Below are 17,180 nucleotides of genomic sequence, written 5' to 3' on the forward strand. Positions count from 1 at the left end.
AAGCCAACAATTTCAACACAACTCACAAAACACCACAACATTCAAAAGAAAAGCAAAATAACCTCCAAAACGAGCAGAACACAGATCCTGAGAAAGAACATCCACTGATCCAACCATGCCCAAAAACACAACCAGAGGCATTCCTCACCTTACATCCCCCACATCAAAATCCTTTGTGATCAGCATTTCTTGGAAGAAGCAGATACTTATACATTAAGCACTCGCAGTCCCCCCCCCCTCATTTTGAAGAACTGGAATAAGTAAGCACAAATTCTGCAATCAAATTTCAGGTGTCACAAATAAATGTTCTTTACTCTTAATACAGACTCCATGACGTGACAGCAATTGGGATCCAACCCGTTCCAATTCAAATTCGTGTTTAACCCAAAAAATAACTTTTTTAAAAAAATGTATTATTTTATTAACACTCCAAACATTACAAACAGTAGGGACATCCGTTTTACAGTTTCGCAACGTTACATTACAAATTAAGTGTTTCGGTCCTCCCCCCTCCCACCCATTTAACTCGAGCCCCTCCTTCATGTCATCATCCTGCTTCTCTTCAGGCATATCTACTTCCCTTATTCTTCTTATGTCATTATCACTATGGTCGGCCTGGGGAGTCCCACCATCGAGGCCACCAATTGTTCCATGCAATTAGGGGTCCCCCCCCTACTGACTGCTTCATACCAGGCTGCTGTTTCTGCTTCTGCCCACTTCATGAGGTCCGCCCACCACAACTCAATTCTAGGCCACTGGCCTATTTTCCAGCCCATAGCAATTCTCCGTTTAGCCAGGATGTAGGCGAGGTCCTTCAGCTTACAAATGTGCTTCAGGGTGGGTCCACCAACTAAAAGAAAGGGAGCAAGCAGTGAAAATAGACTTTAGGCAGTTCTTCATCAATCAATACCTAACTAAGAGGCAGTCCAGTACCTACGAAGAATGGAGCCCAGTGCTCAAAAGTACTTTTGGATGCTGGTGCACGCCATCATGCGGTGGTGCAAAAACAGGGTCTCTTGCAGGGGCTGTAGCAACTCAGGAAGGTGGGTGAGGTGATGAAGAATAAGTTCCCATTATTCATGGAGGGTTTCCCCAAGAAGGCAGCACAGGTTCCAGGAGTTGGGAATAGGACAGTAACACAGGCTACCTCCAGAAAGGTCAGCGGCCCTCAGGGGACACTTGTGCATAAAAATGGACGGATGCGCTAGGGGCCACCAGTAAGGGTTACAAGTACTCACTGACCCCTAGCCCACTCCAGACCAATCTTCGGCAGTCGAGTCCTCTTCAGTTGCAGGTTCAAATGCAGTAATTGTGCGGCTCTGTGGCTTTCAGTGGCTGAGTTACAGCCATGATTCTGTGGCAGACAGTGGTTATTTCGCCGTTCCTGATGAATAGATCAGGCCAGTTTCACTGCAGCAGAATTCAGGGCAAAGAGGGGCACAGCAGCAAGGAACCTGCTAAGTTCGTCACCAGGCTGGGTGACACAGTGACCTCATGCACTCAGGTTCGGACGCTTTCTTTATTCCAGACCTGGGAATGCCATGTGTACGAAATTCGGTGTGAGTGCCATGAACCCAGAACTTACGATCTAACAAGTTTCAAGTGTCTACTCGAACCAGCGGTGGTTTCAGAGCAAAGGTCCTGCGCAAGCTGGTCAGTTCACTGGTTGGCCCAGGAACACTTCCGAAGGGGCTCGCTTGCAGGTTAAGATGAAGGTGCCAAGAATAGTAGTTCCCACTATTCAAATGGGTCGAAGCGCCTTTGCAGACCTAGGTTCGATCAGATGCAGAGGGGTCCTGCGGGACAAAAGCGGGATCACGGTGCCAAACCTTCCAGTGGGTCACCAGCAGTTCCTCGACTCGGTTTCTTAGTTTTATGTTGCTTGGATCCTATCCTAGGTTCAGTGAGAACTCAAGAGATTGACCTGGTATGGGTGGTTTGTGGGATGTCTTAACCCACTCATCCAAGCCCTGCAACATCACTAGGCATTGCTGGCAGCAGAAACATCAGAATGGCCACTGGAAAGCATGCTGCTCGCTCAAAATCACCAGAAAATGCGCAGTGAAAACCTGAAAAATAGGCGGCCATCCACTTTTGCCTATATTAGTGAGCACAGGAGATCAATGCCTAAAACCACCATTGGCCTACCCACAAAGCAGCAGGAAACCACTTGGAAAAAGCAAGGCTGATTGCCAAAAGCAACACAGAGCTGTTTGGGAATTCATTTTCTTGATTGTCAAAATGTGCTAAAATCATGGCTCACAAATCACCAAAAAGATCCAACCTTCTTGTTGGGTGTTCCACATTATTTTACTGCAACAATCCACATCAATACAATGTCAGCAAGAATCATATGCTATCAAGCTAAATCTCCTTTTAAAGATAGACAGTTGTCAAAAATGGGTGTAGTACCGTTACTCACCTCTGTCAGGTGCTGGCGATTTATAATTCTAACAGGAGAACTGGTGTTTCAGAAGTTAAATATGCCAAAGAAGAGAATTCCATCAAAATGCCATATAGAGTGCCACACAGCGATTTCATTGTTGAAAAATACTTGATTTAAAGATATGTTGCTTATTGTGAGTTTATAAATGTTATTTTTTACAAGGAGCTATGTTGCAATTGACTAGAAGGAATCAGATTTAATTAAAACTTCAAGAGGCCTTCTGTCCATGGGAACCCTTCACACCTTGTCCTTCCTACCAACAGGAGAGGATATCGCATGGACATGTTAATTAGAACTGTTGTGAGAGGAGGAGATTTCCCCTGCTGGCAGGAAAAAGAGACAATAGATTCCTTGACTGAATAGAATATGCTAAATTTGGGTGTAACTGTCAACAACAACTGCTCTGGGAGAGACAGGCCATGTGACCTCTGAGTCAGGCCAGATTCTGGGGGCGGAGACAAACCATTGTGGATTCAGAGAGCCCAGCAAATATGTTTTTTATGAAATTGCTTATAAACAAAGTGTACCAAGCTGACAGAAATGTCAAACTTGAGACGGTTAATATGAAAAGTTCACTCACAATTTAAGACTAAGCTGGACGTCGTGCGATGTTCTGAGACCAAACTCCGGGATTTATTAATATTGCAGCGGTAGTGTTTTTGCTATGAACATAAGAACTTACAGTAATATGCCCAGGGAGGATCTGCATGCATGTATCAAATTTGGTGCAGAACCAATATTTCGAAACCCACCAAAAGAGCGAATAAGTTGTCATTTCTGAACCCAAGCTCGTAGGAACCTGGGACTTGAACAGAGACGTGCCTTCATTAATCTGTGATGTGTATATGTATTATGAACAACTTGTGTATCTGGGAAATATGTTTTTTGGGAAGAATTGATTTTCCGTGTAAAAGCAGAGGGGAAGGATTTCAGCTAAACCATATACACAGCATCATGATGACACTTCATGACATGCTGATCATTTTCTCCAGTCAGGGGACAGGAGATTCTCTGACCTATCAATTCCTTAGGGGGTTGGGCATAGAAAGGCAGCCTTCACACCCACTTTGGAAATAGATAAATAGAGACTGCTTAGGACAGATAGGGAACACACCTTTCCACTACCCAACTGATTCCTGCGCAGCACCCTGCCGAAAGACTCCAGAGACCAGAACTTAGAATCCAGACTCCAGATCTAGAACCAACTCTAGAACCTTGACGCAGAGAGGCCTAATCCACAAGCTGAATCCTCATAAGCAGGCTTCAGAATCTTGTGCAACCTGATTCTCAACAGCCGGGCTGTGCCGTTTGCTTCTAGCCAAGAACCCTGTGCTAGAACCAAGATCCAGAGAAAGCAGAGCTGTATCCAGGACCTGCTTGATCCAGTCTAAAAGGCCGCGCAGACCGCCGTGCAGTGCTAATCGCAGACCAGGGTGCCTGACCTGTCCGGTGGCGAGAGAACCGCAGCCCAATCCCTTGACCAGATCTTGACGGGGCCCATTTCCATTCCATTCCAAAATTAGGAGTGAGTATCTAGTCTAGAACTGTACAGAACCCATCTCTTAGTTTAAAGTAATCATATTCCAACCATTTTAACCTGTTCAGAACTGCATTATAGAATCTTTTGTCCATCCTGTTGTTGGTAAATCTCTAAGGCGCATCTGTCATTTCTGAAATCTTAACTTTATTTCTGAAAATCTACCTTCACAAAAACATTTGTATCTTTTGAACCACACGTCCTAGAAGCGAAATTTCATTATAGTTTTTCCGTAATCGTGATTTACACAAGCGGAAAAATTGCAGCGAATTGCAATTTAGCTCCATTTCACCACTTGTAAAAATAGCTGCCTCTTGTTTGCAACTGCTGAATTTCGTTTTCTATTTGATAATCATTCATGAATCATTGCTAGTGTTGACCTGAACCAATCTCAAGTAACTATCACTTATCCTGAATATCCTTTAGTAAATTAAAATCAATTTAGCAGATTTTCCCATCCATTGCAATCACTTTCTAAAGCGTTTTTGCTTGTTTTAAAAATCATACCTGTTTTCTCTAAGCTTGCTGGGGGAACTGGAATTGAACTGCATTCTTGATTGTATTCCTGAAACCTGTGTGCCCCATTTCCACCTATTCATATTGCATAGGGGGGGGGGGGGGAGTGAGCAGTCACAGGGGACAAGTGACCATATTATCTTTTGATTGAAATCATATCAAGTCTATTTCTGTGTTGCATTCTTTCCCTTTATTGCATTCCCTTGAATCACAAAGTATTCTCTGCTATAGTATCCTTCATATCCATACCCCATAAGTGATTGAAGAGATTGTTACTTTTCTGATATATTATCCATTGTTGATTACGTCCATATTCATAAGTGTGCTATTATTATTTTGTTCATAAAAGTGTGATATATATATATATATATATTGTTTAATTATTAAAATAAACCTTTTAATTTGCAAAACCAACCTACTTCTTGGCTCAGTGCGGTCGGGAGATCCAAAGAGAGGGGGGTTATCTAAGGGTTCATCATCCAGATTCAAAGAACTTTTGACATAAAAATATATAAATAAGGGCTTCCATTGGGCATCCCCTACTAAACATTGACTTAGTTGGAGTGCTGAATTGAAGTTACTTACAGGTTGGAGCCTTCTCTTATACAGATCTCCTTTGCATCAAAATGAAGAGGACCGAATGGGAGATCTGCTCACATACAGGAACACCAGAAGTGGACCAATCGCAGACTAAGGTGGTCCCAGTCATCCCCAGCACACCAGACTCTCTGGCAACAAGCATGTGTATTGGAACTAGACAGTCCAGCCCACATCCTGGAGGCACACACACAAGGCATGCAGAAGCCTGCGGGAGAATGCATGACTGAACAAGGACTGACCCAGGTCTGCTCGATCTGGGGAAGGCAAAGGGACAAGATGGCTAAAGGACAGGACAAAACTTCGCGGCATGGCCATTTTCCAGCCAGGCCACCTTTCTGTGCCAACTGTGGTCCAGCCCTGTCCAAGGCACATCTGCACTTCTACCAAAAAATCTTTGACAGAGTCTACGGCCTTTGGAAATGAAAGGTAGACCCACACCCACTGTACTGTAAGGTACTTTTTGCACTGGTAACATGTTGCAGAATAGTTGCAACATAGAAAAGGATTAAGGGAAACAAAGTCTCCCAGTACGGACTGTCTTTAAAGGCATGTCAGTGTCTCCATAACAAAGTGAGCGAAAACACAGTGGAGTGCATCATAAGGCTGTGCTCCACTGGCAAAAGTCAGGCTACGCTCGTCAGACAACAGCAACAAGTTGGAGGGTACACAACTGTTGAGAAAATTACACAAATGGGAAACTTTCCTAACACACTCAATATCTTTCCTTTTGTTCGGTATTCAATAGTACTTGATGCACTGTATGAAAATATTGTTAACCCTTTGCAGCTTGTTTGTTATTCAAGAACCCTCAATTTGGTCTCCAAAACCAATTGTCATCGTTTTCAGTTCGTTATTCATTTACGTATGCCTGCTTCCAGACCCTGGAGCGCCCCAGTTCGAGTGCTCCCCGTTCTTACACTCACCAGCATGCGGCCACTCACCGGGCGTCTTCTCTCTCCTTTCCTTCTTTCGCTCGCTCCACTTGTGCTTCTCAGGAGCTCCAGCAAGCAGTGCTCGCCATCCTCGAACCTTGCTTTAGCGGCCTGTGGCAATCAGGACTTCTCTGTGTACCACAGCTCTGGCTGGTGTCTTGACGCTGTCATGGCCCACTTGAGCCCCAGTGTCTTTCACCCTTCTGCTGTACACAGCGTCCTTACTGCTGGCCCCTCTCCAGCCTGTGCCACGTCTACCAGCCGCCTCCTTCTCTCCAGGGGGGTTTCTCTCTGTTTGCCTGGCGGTCTCCCTTTTTATGCACCTTTGGCCTGTTAAATGGTTGCAGGTGCAAGTCCTTTACTTTAAGTGCCTGACCATAGTTAAGCCTATTAGCTGGACATGCCTGGTTATTGCAATGGTACTCCTCCACTGTCCTCTTCCTCGTCTCAGTACCAAAATGGTGTGAATGAATGCAAGTGTCCATACCTCCCAGTTGCCTCCTCCTCGGACCAGTTTTAAAGTTAAATGGATGTGGGACATTTGGTGTGTAAGAAGGAGAGAAAGAATGGCATTAACCTACAAAGGCAGGGGGAGGGGAGGGTTCATTCTGACAAGGGAAAGGGGGATACCATGTCTCACCCGAAGACATCCTCTCCCCAAGGTCCCTCCACTCAGGTGATCCTCCCTTGCATATCCACCCACAGGGTCGAAATCCAAGAATGGTGGCCTTTCCCTGGTCACTTGAGAGGAGGATCCTGGGGGAGTAGAATTGAGGATGCCCTTGGGTTCCTCACAGGTGGGACTATATGTTCGCCGTTCTCCAGCGCGTTCGGTCACCAATGGCCATTTTCCACTGCACACATGGACGAGGCAGGGCTGGCCCCTGTCGCTCTGCTGTATGAGAACTATTGAGCCATTGGCCATGAAACTGCGTTTGGATGCTGCATGGACGGGGATCATGAAAGGGGACAAGGAGCATAGAATTTCTCTCTAAGCAGATGATATCCTGCTCTATATTAGCAACTACGCCAGATCCCTGCTTCGCATTCAAGCAATCCTACTGGAATATGGACCAGTAGCAGGATACTGCGTAAACTGGGACAAGTCAGAGGTCATGCCTCTCCATTCGGATATCCCATGGGACCCTGGAAGCGTGTCGCCCTTTAGACTACAAGACCAACACATTAAATACCTGAAGATTAGCGTCAGTGCATGTCTCTCTGATCTAAGTGGGCCAAACTACTTGCCAATACTGCAGAATATAAGAATGGACCTCGAGAGATGGCATACCAGACCATTCTCGCTCGCTGACAAATTAACGCAATACAAATGAATTTGATGGCCAAGCTTATTTACTTGGCCACCATGATCCCTATGCCTCAGTCACGCTCACTGTACTACGACCACCTAGATAGAGCGATGTTGACATTTATATGCAAGGGCAAAAAAGCATGCTTAAACAAAACCGTCCTTCAGGCCTCCAATGCCAATGGTGGACTTGCCTTGCGACTATTACTTGGCAGCACACGTCTCCTGGGTTAAGCACTGGCTCAATGCTTCTGACATAACCAGTTGGAGGTCCATTTAATTACAGCTCTTGAGCCCGTTTACCCCACAAGAAATAATGGTGATGCCGCCTAAACGGATGCCAGGGCGGATTAAGATTCACCCAACCGTAAGCCCCACGTTAATGCAAAGGCATTGCATGCGCACACGACAGAACACTGTGTGGAGTGCTGTGCGGATCATGGACCTGTGCGACAATCAGACTATACTACCATGCAGTGCCGCCAAGGAGATCCTGGGGTTTACCTCCCTTGACTGGTTAACATACCTTTCTATCCAATCCATTGTATCTTGGTTTACCAGTACAGAGACTAGGGCCGGGGAACTATTGCTATGCGATGTGGAATTTGGGCGAGATGTAGACAGCTTTCCGAACTCCGGACCTTTTATGACTTCTTGCAAGACATATGACATTGGCAGAGATTTGGACTGAGAACCTGTGTACACCACTTTGCGCTGTGGACATATACAATGCATTTGATGCCATAAAATATATGTCCAGCAGCCTGAGACAAAGGGAGATGCAGTACAAGATCACACAGGCAGGCTCCAACACCAAATAACTCTTTTTCTATCCTTCAAGAGCTTGAGGCTGCCATTCCCAACAAACCTCCCGCCCTCCCAGACAAAACCTGGCGTACCACCATACAAGACGCCCTAGCTCACAAAATCACTTCTCTGCAAGAGAAAAATCAATGGTAAGAAAGCCAGCCTTGCCACTAAAGCACCCGCTGTCCCCACACTTCCCTCCCCCCCGCCAAGGCTCCCCTCCACTACTGTCCCGTTCAAGTTCAACAAAGTCGCACAAGAGGAAGTGCTTGCCACCATCCTCCCTCTAAAAGCTTCAAACTGCAAAGGAGACTCCTGTCCAGCACATACAGTTTAATTCTGTGTGCCTACTTTGTCACCTACACTCATGAATTTCGTCAAAGCCTGCTTTCTTACCAACAAAGTTCCATCCAACATTCAATCAGCTTTGATCACCACACTACTAAAATAAAAAATCCCTTGACCCCGCTATTCCCACCAACTACCATCCCATCACAACGGTCCCCTTTCTCCTCAAGATATTAGACCGAGTAGCTTATACACCAGTACAGCACTATATAGAGCTCAATCACCTGCTTAGGAGATGGCAATCAGGCTTCCGACTCAAACATAGGACAGAAACATCCCTCATACACTTAAAAAACAAATGGACACCATCAGGGACTCGGGCCAGATGGGTATTCTTCTACTATTAGATTTGTCTGCCACCTTTCACTTTGTCAACCACGGTACTTTCTGTCAGCACCTCAACCAGCATTTCCACTTTTCTCCAGACACCACCGCTTGGATACACCCTTTTCTTTAGTGACCAAACCACTAGAGTCTTTATCAGGGAGGCTGCCGCTCACCTCATCCCCGCCCCACAAGGAGTACCACAGGGATTGTGCCTCTCACCCACACTATATATCATATACTACACCTCTCTCTTCAACCTACTGGACTCTTGGAATATCATCTACACTAACTTTACAGAGGGCATCCAAAAACTTATCCCTATTAAGGGTAACTTCACTCAGGAGGCCAGCACCATCAACTCTGTCTACAGCACCATGCGCCACACACACAATGGACCTAGGCAAATGAAGCTAGAGCGATCACTTGTATCACAATTTTGTTTTATATATTTGTATGAAAATCTTGTGATTATTTCAAAAAACACAGTATTGTTTGTTCATAATTTATCATACATCACAAATATTAGCCATCTTTCTTCTCTCTCTCTCAGCATTCATACTCGTTCCCATTTCACACACAATGATTAATGCATATATAAAAAAACGTTGAACACAGGTAATCATATCAAACAATCCCCTTAATATACAATATTGTTCCACCTCAAACAATGTATCATGTGTTCTTCTTAGAATAGCACAAAATAGCTTTTCTACAAGATCTACTTATGGTTCGGTCGTGTTGTGGCCCAATCGTCCCAATGTTCTTCGACCTTCCTCAGGATCAATGTCAACCCAACTGCAGAAATAACCCAAAAACACAAGGTGAGTGATGTCCTCTGGGGCACGTCTATAAAATCAAAAACTATAACAGACCATTACTCTCTAGCTTCTAACTTTTTTACGACACAAGAACCTTGTGTGTACCTATCTACAATGATGGTACCAATCAACACTCACCTCCAACCTATCGTGTCGGGGGTAGTTTCACAACGGAACTAATCCTATGTAAAACCCATCCCAAGAAGGGGGGATTCTATGGACTACCTAAAGTGCATAAGAACCCCACGTGTCCACCAGGTAGACCGATAGTGTCTGCCATCGATTCTCTACTGGAACGGTTATCAGCGTATACATAATTCTTCTTGAAGCAATATGTACAGCAAATGCCCGCATATATCAAGGACATGACAAATATGATGATCATCATTAAGGACATAGATGTACAGGGAGATGGCAACCTGGTCACGATGGAACGTGGAGTCGTTGTACACGTCAATCCCTCAGATGGAGTGTCTTGAAGTCCTGGGTTTGGTTTTGGACACACGGACTATGCCCCATATTCCACCAACAGGGTTTATTCTTGAATGTGTCCGACTGGCGATGAGCGAGAATTTCTTTCTATTTAATAAACAACTATACAAGCAGCTCAAGGGCGTGAGTATGGGGGCCACATTTTCTCTGGATGTGGGCAACCTATATATGGCAAATTTTGAAAAAAATGTTTATTTCAGGCCCAGATAATAGCTTGAAAAAACAAAAATTTGGAGACAAGGTAGTCATCTGGAAACGTTTTATCGATTATGTCTTTCTAGTGTGGAGAGGTTCTGATGAATCCCTGACAGTATTCGTCGATTGGATTAACACCTGTGACCCGAATATTAAATTCACTATTGAGAGGGATCACCATCAAGTGAGCTTTTTAGACTTGATGATCCGTAAAAATGATACATCACTTGAGACAACACTATTCATGAAGAAAACGGACAAAAATAGTCTTTTGCATTATTCGAGTTTCCACCGTAGCGGTCTCACGCAAAATTTACCTTATGGCCAATTTCTGCAGATACGCAGAAATTGTTGTACCACTAAAGAGTTTCAACTTCATGCCAATACTCTTAAAGAAAGACTGATGGACAGATGAAGGGACACCCCAACGGCCTCACCAAAAATGCTGTGCATATAATTATGTGCCCATGTGTTAAGATCTATGTGGGTAAAACAACATGTCAAATAGGCCAACGCATTTCGGAACACCGGTCATGCATATGTAATAAAGTTGTGACAAACCATTGATGGAGCACTTTATAACAAAAGGACACACTGACCGGGATATCAGGTGGTTTGTGCTACAAACCATCATGACACCTATGCGAGGAGGTGACATGTCAGCGATGCTTCACCGGGCTGAACAAAGGTGGATTTATACTCTGGACATTGTGAGACAGGGGTTGAATGTTTCGATTGAATGGAACAAGTTGGTAGTAATATGAACCTTCCCAGCGACCATCTGAGGAATATGCATGGACACATACCTTGGGGTTATACAATCGTCCACCCTAATTTTCTCCGCAAGTTGTCTCATAGACCATGGGTTCACCCACCATCGGGATACTTCGGTCCCTGCAAGGTGTTCCCTTTCAGTGAGGGTATTTATTCCGCCCATGAGAGAATGTAATTAATTACTTGTGTGCCCAGTCGGATGAGTCAATAGGAGATCACAGCGATCATATTATATGCAGGACTTTTGGAAAGAATGTGTGTTTAAAAATGGTTTTATTTTTATAACTATCTTTACCACGCTGACATGAGTCTAATTATGATGCTTGAATAAGCATTTTAAGGGTTTGTTGATATCTACAATTGTTACCAAGTGAACTTGGGGTGTACCATGAGACACTACGGGAATACTGCAGAGTTTTGAGTCCCATTTCTAGCTTTAGTGAGGTTCTTTAGCTAGTGGGTAAACACACCCCTATCCTCTACTGTTTCAACTCGAGGGCCCATTTTCTACCGCCCGGACTGAATGGAGGATGCGATTTGTGGAGCGCCGTTGAAGTTACAAGTCAGTCAATAACAAGCCTTCTTAGGATGACTTGCCAGCTTTATTGAATAGCTACATAAGTATCTTTACAGGCAGTAATATAAGTTGTTTTTAAGTTACATTAATAGGACAGGAACACTGGCAGCCCATCATCCAGGCTTCAGGCTGACTACCTGCCCAACACAGAACCTTCCCTCAGGCATTCAGACACAAACATTCCACATGACATTACAACATTCCTTCTGCATTCCCACTATCAAACAACACAAACATACAAAATAGCCGTGCACATGTGTTCTTAAATGAGGACCGCATCACTGATTAGATGACCTGGATACGCATTGTTTAGTTTATCTATCTTGAGACACTGATACTACTCATACTTGTATCTGCATGACACAATAGACCCAAACCTGCATATATACAGGTCACAGCATGAATGGGGACTAACGCCATGCGCGGAGGGTCATTTTTGTCACAGCTCTGTGCCAATCTGTGCAACATATTTACTACCATATGTATTACACGACCAACTGTGCGTGGTACATTTGAGGAGGTTTAGGGGGCTATCAGGACACACGTAGATGTGACAACATCAATATCACAAATATCATCAGAATGAGGTGATAAAGACTTCAATTACTTCTGCACTTATTTCTTTGACTAGAGCACACTGGCTGCTGGGCAGCAATTCTGGTGAAATTCTGTACAGAGGGGATTTGACTGGTGCCCACACAGAGCGCTATATTGGGTGAGTAGATTCATCTATTTGACACAATTGTTTTATTAGTTGTAAAGACATTATGGCATGCTGTATTGGTTTGCCAAGAGCATGTGTGATCAATTGGGATCCGATTTTGTTTCCTCTTCAGCTCTATTGTCATGGGCATAAAGAGACTCACTATATAATTTGATCAAGGGAGAGTATTGAGGAGTGGGTGATGCTGCACAAAGACATGAAATTCAGCTGGCCCACAAAATCACATAGCCTGGACGCTGTGTGGTCATTTGTTATTAAGAGAATGAAAGAATAGTGCTAATATTGAGTACAGTTTTCTGGAATGTATCTCAGGCTCCTGTGAGTGCAACGACAGAAACTTGAAGGATTAGTTCCGTTGTTGATACTACCCCCGATACGAAAGGTCGGAGGCGAGTGTTGATTGGTACCATCATTGTAGATAGATACACACAAGATTCTTGTGTCGTAAAAAGTTAGAAGCTAGAGAGTAATGGTCTGTTATTGTTTGTTTGATTTTATAGACGTGCCCCAGAAGACATCATTCACCTTGTGTTTTTGGGGTATTACCTGCAGTTGGCTTGACCTTGATCCTGAGGAAGGTCGAAGAACATTGGGCCACAACCCGACCGAAATATATGTAGATCTTGTAGAAAAGCTATTTTGTGCTATTCTACGAAGACCACATGATACATTATTTGAGGTGGAACAATATTTTATACTAAGGGGATTGTTTGATATTTGATGTGATTACCTGTGTTTCACTTTTTTTTATATATGAACTAATCATTGAGTGTGTGAAATGAGAATGAGTATGAATGGTGAGAGAGAGAAGAAAGCGGTCTATATTTGTGATGAATGATTAATTATTAAACAATACTCTAAGTGTTTTTTTTAAATAATCACAAGATTTTGATACAAATATATAAAAAAAAAATTCTGAACCAAGGGATCTCTCTAGCTTCATTTGCCTAGGTCCATTGTGTGTGTGGTGCATAGTTGACTTACCTGAAGGACTTACGGTATATACAGGTACCCTTGAATTTAACTTTTACTGTCTACAGCACCATACAAAATTGGCTGGCCACACACAATTTGTGCTTGAATGATAAAAAAACTGAGCTCCTCATAGTTGACTCCCCCTACTGCCTCAAAAACCTTGATCCATCCTTTGCCTCCCTCTGCATAGATGGTACCACCATCCTGGTCCTAAAACAGGTAAAAACCCTGGGAGTACACCTAGAAGCAGAAATAACCATGCCAAAACACAAACGCTCCATCATACGCCACAGCCTACACCTCAGGGCTTATATCACTGAGCAGACAATTCCTGGCCCCCAACAACTGCCTCATGCTCGCACGTGCTCTCACCCTCTCAAAGTTGGATTAAAGCTTTGTGCTTCACATGGGCACCTCAGCCGCTAACCTAGCCAAACTACAACTATTGCAGAATAAAGGCCTGCGAGCGGCACTTGGACGTAAGCGCTCTGACCATATCTCCGTCATCAGACAAGAGGTCTACTGGCTACCAGTTAAAGCACACATCCCTTGCACACACATGCATTTATAAAGTAGCAACCACCTATCTCAACGACACACTCTCCCAGAAATCCACAGGTTGAGTACCCTAGATCCAACGCCAGCATCTCCCTGGTCAGTCCTCGCTTTAGGAGCAAAAGGGCTGGATGCTCTAGTTTCAGTGTCACTGCACATGCCCTCTGGAACACCCTCCCCATGGATATCAGAAATGAACAATCGTATAATGTTTTTAAGAAATGTGTAAAAACGTGGCTTTTCAACAAGTATGAGTGATTGCTGACAAATGGTGGAACCTGCTTCTGCTTTCTCTGTAACAAATGCTGTAATACCCAAGGGTTTGGGCATTATATAAATGCCATAAATAAATAAACTAAATACATAGGGCTTATTACACACACTCTAAATTATACGCTTTGGGTGTAACCAATTTTCCCCTCTGCTGGAGACAATGTGTGGCAGTTGGCACCGCTGGCAATGTCTTTTGGACCTGCCCAGATATACAACCTTTCTGGGGTCTTCTGCTGTCACGCCTGTCTAAAATTCAGGATTGCACTGTTCCTGCTACCCTAATGGTGGGGCTTTTGTGTCATAATAATGATGATTAATGGCATGAACACCGGATGGTGTGCTAATTCATACATGTAATACTGTTCACTGTACGTAAAATGATCCTGATGAGTTGGAAATCGAGGTATGTGCTGGAGATAGTGAAATGGCTGGGCCAAGTGGCTAGGCCTTGCAATGCAGAATTGGCCAATATTAGGAAGACCATTATGGGTGTGGCAGTCCGGCCACAAGGGTGCTGGTAAGCTTACCAGCACCCTTGTTTCTAGACCGCCACACTCCGAATCTGCCTGCCGGGGACGCTGTGCCCAACAGGTCTGACCATGCCGGGTGGAGCAGCCCCGGGAGGCAGACTCTAATCACGGAAGCACTGGCTACGCTAGTAACTGTCGGTGCTTCCGTGAACCCATTCCTGTGGAGTCCTATGGGACTCCACGTGAATGGGGACTAACATTTTCCAGCACCTAGCTTTCCAGTCCGCCAGGACTTGTAATGTCCCGGTGGCACCGGGAACCTAGGTGCCGGAAAAGGTGTTATGAGTAATGAGGCCCCATGTCTCAGCCCAACATCGATATGTTTGGGGACTTAATGGAAGCCTTCCTGTAACCATTCAAGCTCCTTGGCTTCTGGTCATATTTGTCTGTGGAATAGGCAGGGCATGTCAACTGTGATATGGAACACTCTTGGGGGAGGGGGCATGGTCGGTGGAGAGGACTGGGAGAAGTGGGATACAAGACATGCTACCTTCTGACTTGTTATAGCACTGATGCTTTTGTTGATACATGCAAAGGGGTGGTTCTGGGGCAGGGGGTTGTTTGTCATACATCGCTGTACACATACAATACTGTTCATTTTGTAGCCCTATATTGGTGTTCTGCATGTGTTTAAACTTTTCAATAAAATAATTACGTTTAAAAAAAGATATCTTTTGTAGAGTGGATTCAATGCAAATGGATGTATACTCGGATGAGGCTCTGGTGCTGGTTTTGTTATGATGTTTGTTGAAAAGACAGGTTTGTAGCTGTTTTCTGATGGTTAGGTTTTCTTATTCTCTACAGAGGTGTTTGAGTAGGCAGATCCATAGTTTGGTTGCTAGGAAAGAGAAAGATGACCCTTCAAGCCATTTCCTATTGAAGTTTGGAACCATAACTAGTGTGATGTTTTTGGATTAGAGTGTTCTTGATGGTATGTAGTGTGAGGATTTCCCTGTGATGGATTCTGGTACTCTGTTGTGGTAGGCCCATTTAACGATAAAGTGGATAATTTCTTGATTGGGAGCCAGCCTAGCGTGTAGGGTGCTGGCATGATGGGTTTGTATCTTTTCTGTTTTAGGAGTAATTTTCCTGCTGTATTTTGCAGTCTTTCTAGTCTGAGTAGATGTTCCCAGGAATCCAAGGTAAAGGCTATTGGCATAGTCTTATCTTAATAGAACCATTGAGATATCTGTCATGGTTCTGTACCTAAAGGTCAAGTAGTGCATGGTGCGTCGTAAGGTGCAGAGCTGGGAGAAGCAACTTCTTAAAATGTTTTGAACCTGTGGTTCTAGTGTAAGGTCTGTTTCGATTGGGATTACAAGATTCCTAACAGTAAAGTAGGCAGTAGACAAAGGTCCATAATGTCCAGCCAGGGGGTTGATGTGGGGTTCGGTGGTATCATATTGCAGATCATGAGTTCTGTTTTGGATGGGTTGACCTTAAATCTGTTGGTCATCCAAGAAATCACATGTACAAGGCATGTGTGGAGGTGAGGCATGTCAGTCATTAGATTCATGGTGAGCTTGTATACCATTTGTCCACTGTCTGCCTAGTTGAAGAAAGTAAGGCCTGTGTTGTTGATGAGATCCAGGAAGGGGTTAATGTCTAGAGGGACGAGGCAAGAGGCTGAAACTTTGGGAATGTTGCATGTCAGGATCCAAGCTGATCTGAAAGGGGTCATGATTGCAGATTCTGCTCTCTCGTTCAGGAAGGATGCATCCAGCCTAGGACAAGTACTTTAATCTCAAAACCCTTCAGTCTTTTTAGCAGGATCTAGTGATTGATGGTGTGGAATGCAGCAGGAATGTCCAGCAGGATGAGTGCATTAAGTTATTGTCCACCTCACCATTTAGCATGCCCCAAATCAAGCAAAGTGCAGATTTCGTTCCTCTCGTTGACCTGAATCAGTGTTGTGATTCATCTAGTAGGTTGATGATCTCAAAATATTCCCGAAGTTGTTTGTAGATGAAATACTTGAGAATTTAGCAGATGAAAGATCTGTTAGAGATTGGGTGGAAATAAGCTAGGCAGAAATTGTTAGGGTCAGCTGTGTAGTCTCTTTTTCCGAAATCTATTTTTTAATAAATGTTTCACATAAAACCAAAGTGGATTTGTTAACAAAGCATTCAATTAGCATCATAAATCACTCGATTATTATTCCACTGACAGACTATAGTATCTGGAACCACAATCAAAATGGCGCCTTAAAGTGCTATGCACTCCACTCTAATCTGAAGAGGAGGGGCTCCTTTACCCGCTCCTCACAACCAAGGCTGAGTTTCAAATTCATTTACTGCATACTTTGCAGTTAGCGCTCCCTGCTGCTTCCTCCTTTCTGCCTGCATCAGGGGCATCCACGTTTGTCTCTGCACCTCCTTTGTTCCGGCAGCCTGCATCATTGAAGAGTGGATGCCTCACCTTGGCCTTGTGTGCCCACCCCACACC

The 17,180-nt window shown here is 44.2% G+C and overlaps 1 protein-coding gene across 6 annotated transcripts in view; it reads right to left on the bottom strand.

Annotated features, from left to right (window-relative positions):
* The window catches only part of ENOX2 (ecto-NOX disulfide-thiol exchanger 2), a 2,107,113-nt gene that overhangs the window by 909,429 nt on the left and 1,180,504 nt on the right, over positions 1–17,180 (bottom strand). The gene's annotated exons all lie outside the window — the stretch shown is intronic.

Source organism: Ambystoma mexicanum, chromosome 5p (genome assembly GCF_040938575.1).
Source record: "Ambystoma mexicanum isolate Mex_15411 chromosome 5p, UKY_AmexF1_1, whole genome shotgun sequence".
Lineage (NCBI taxonomy): Eukaryota > Metazoa > Chordata > Amphibia > Caudata > Ambystomatidae > Ambystoma > Ambystoma mexicanum.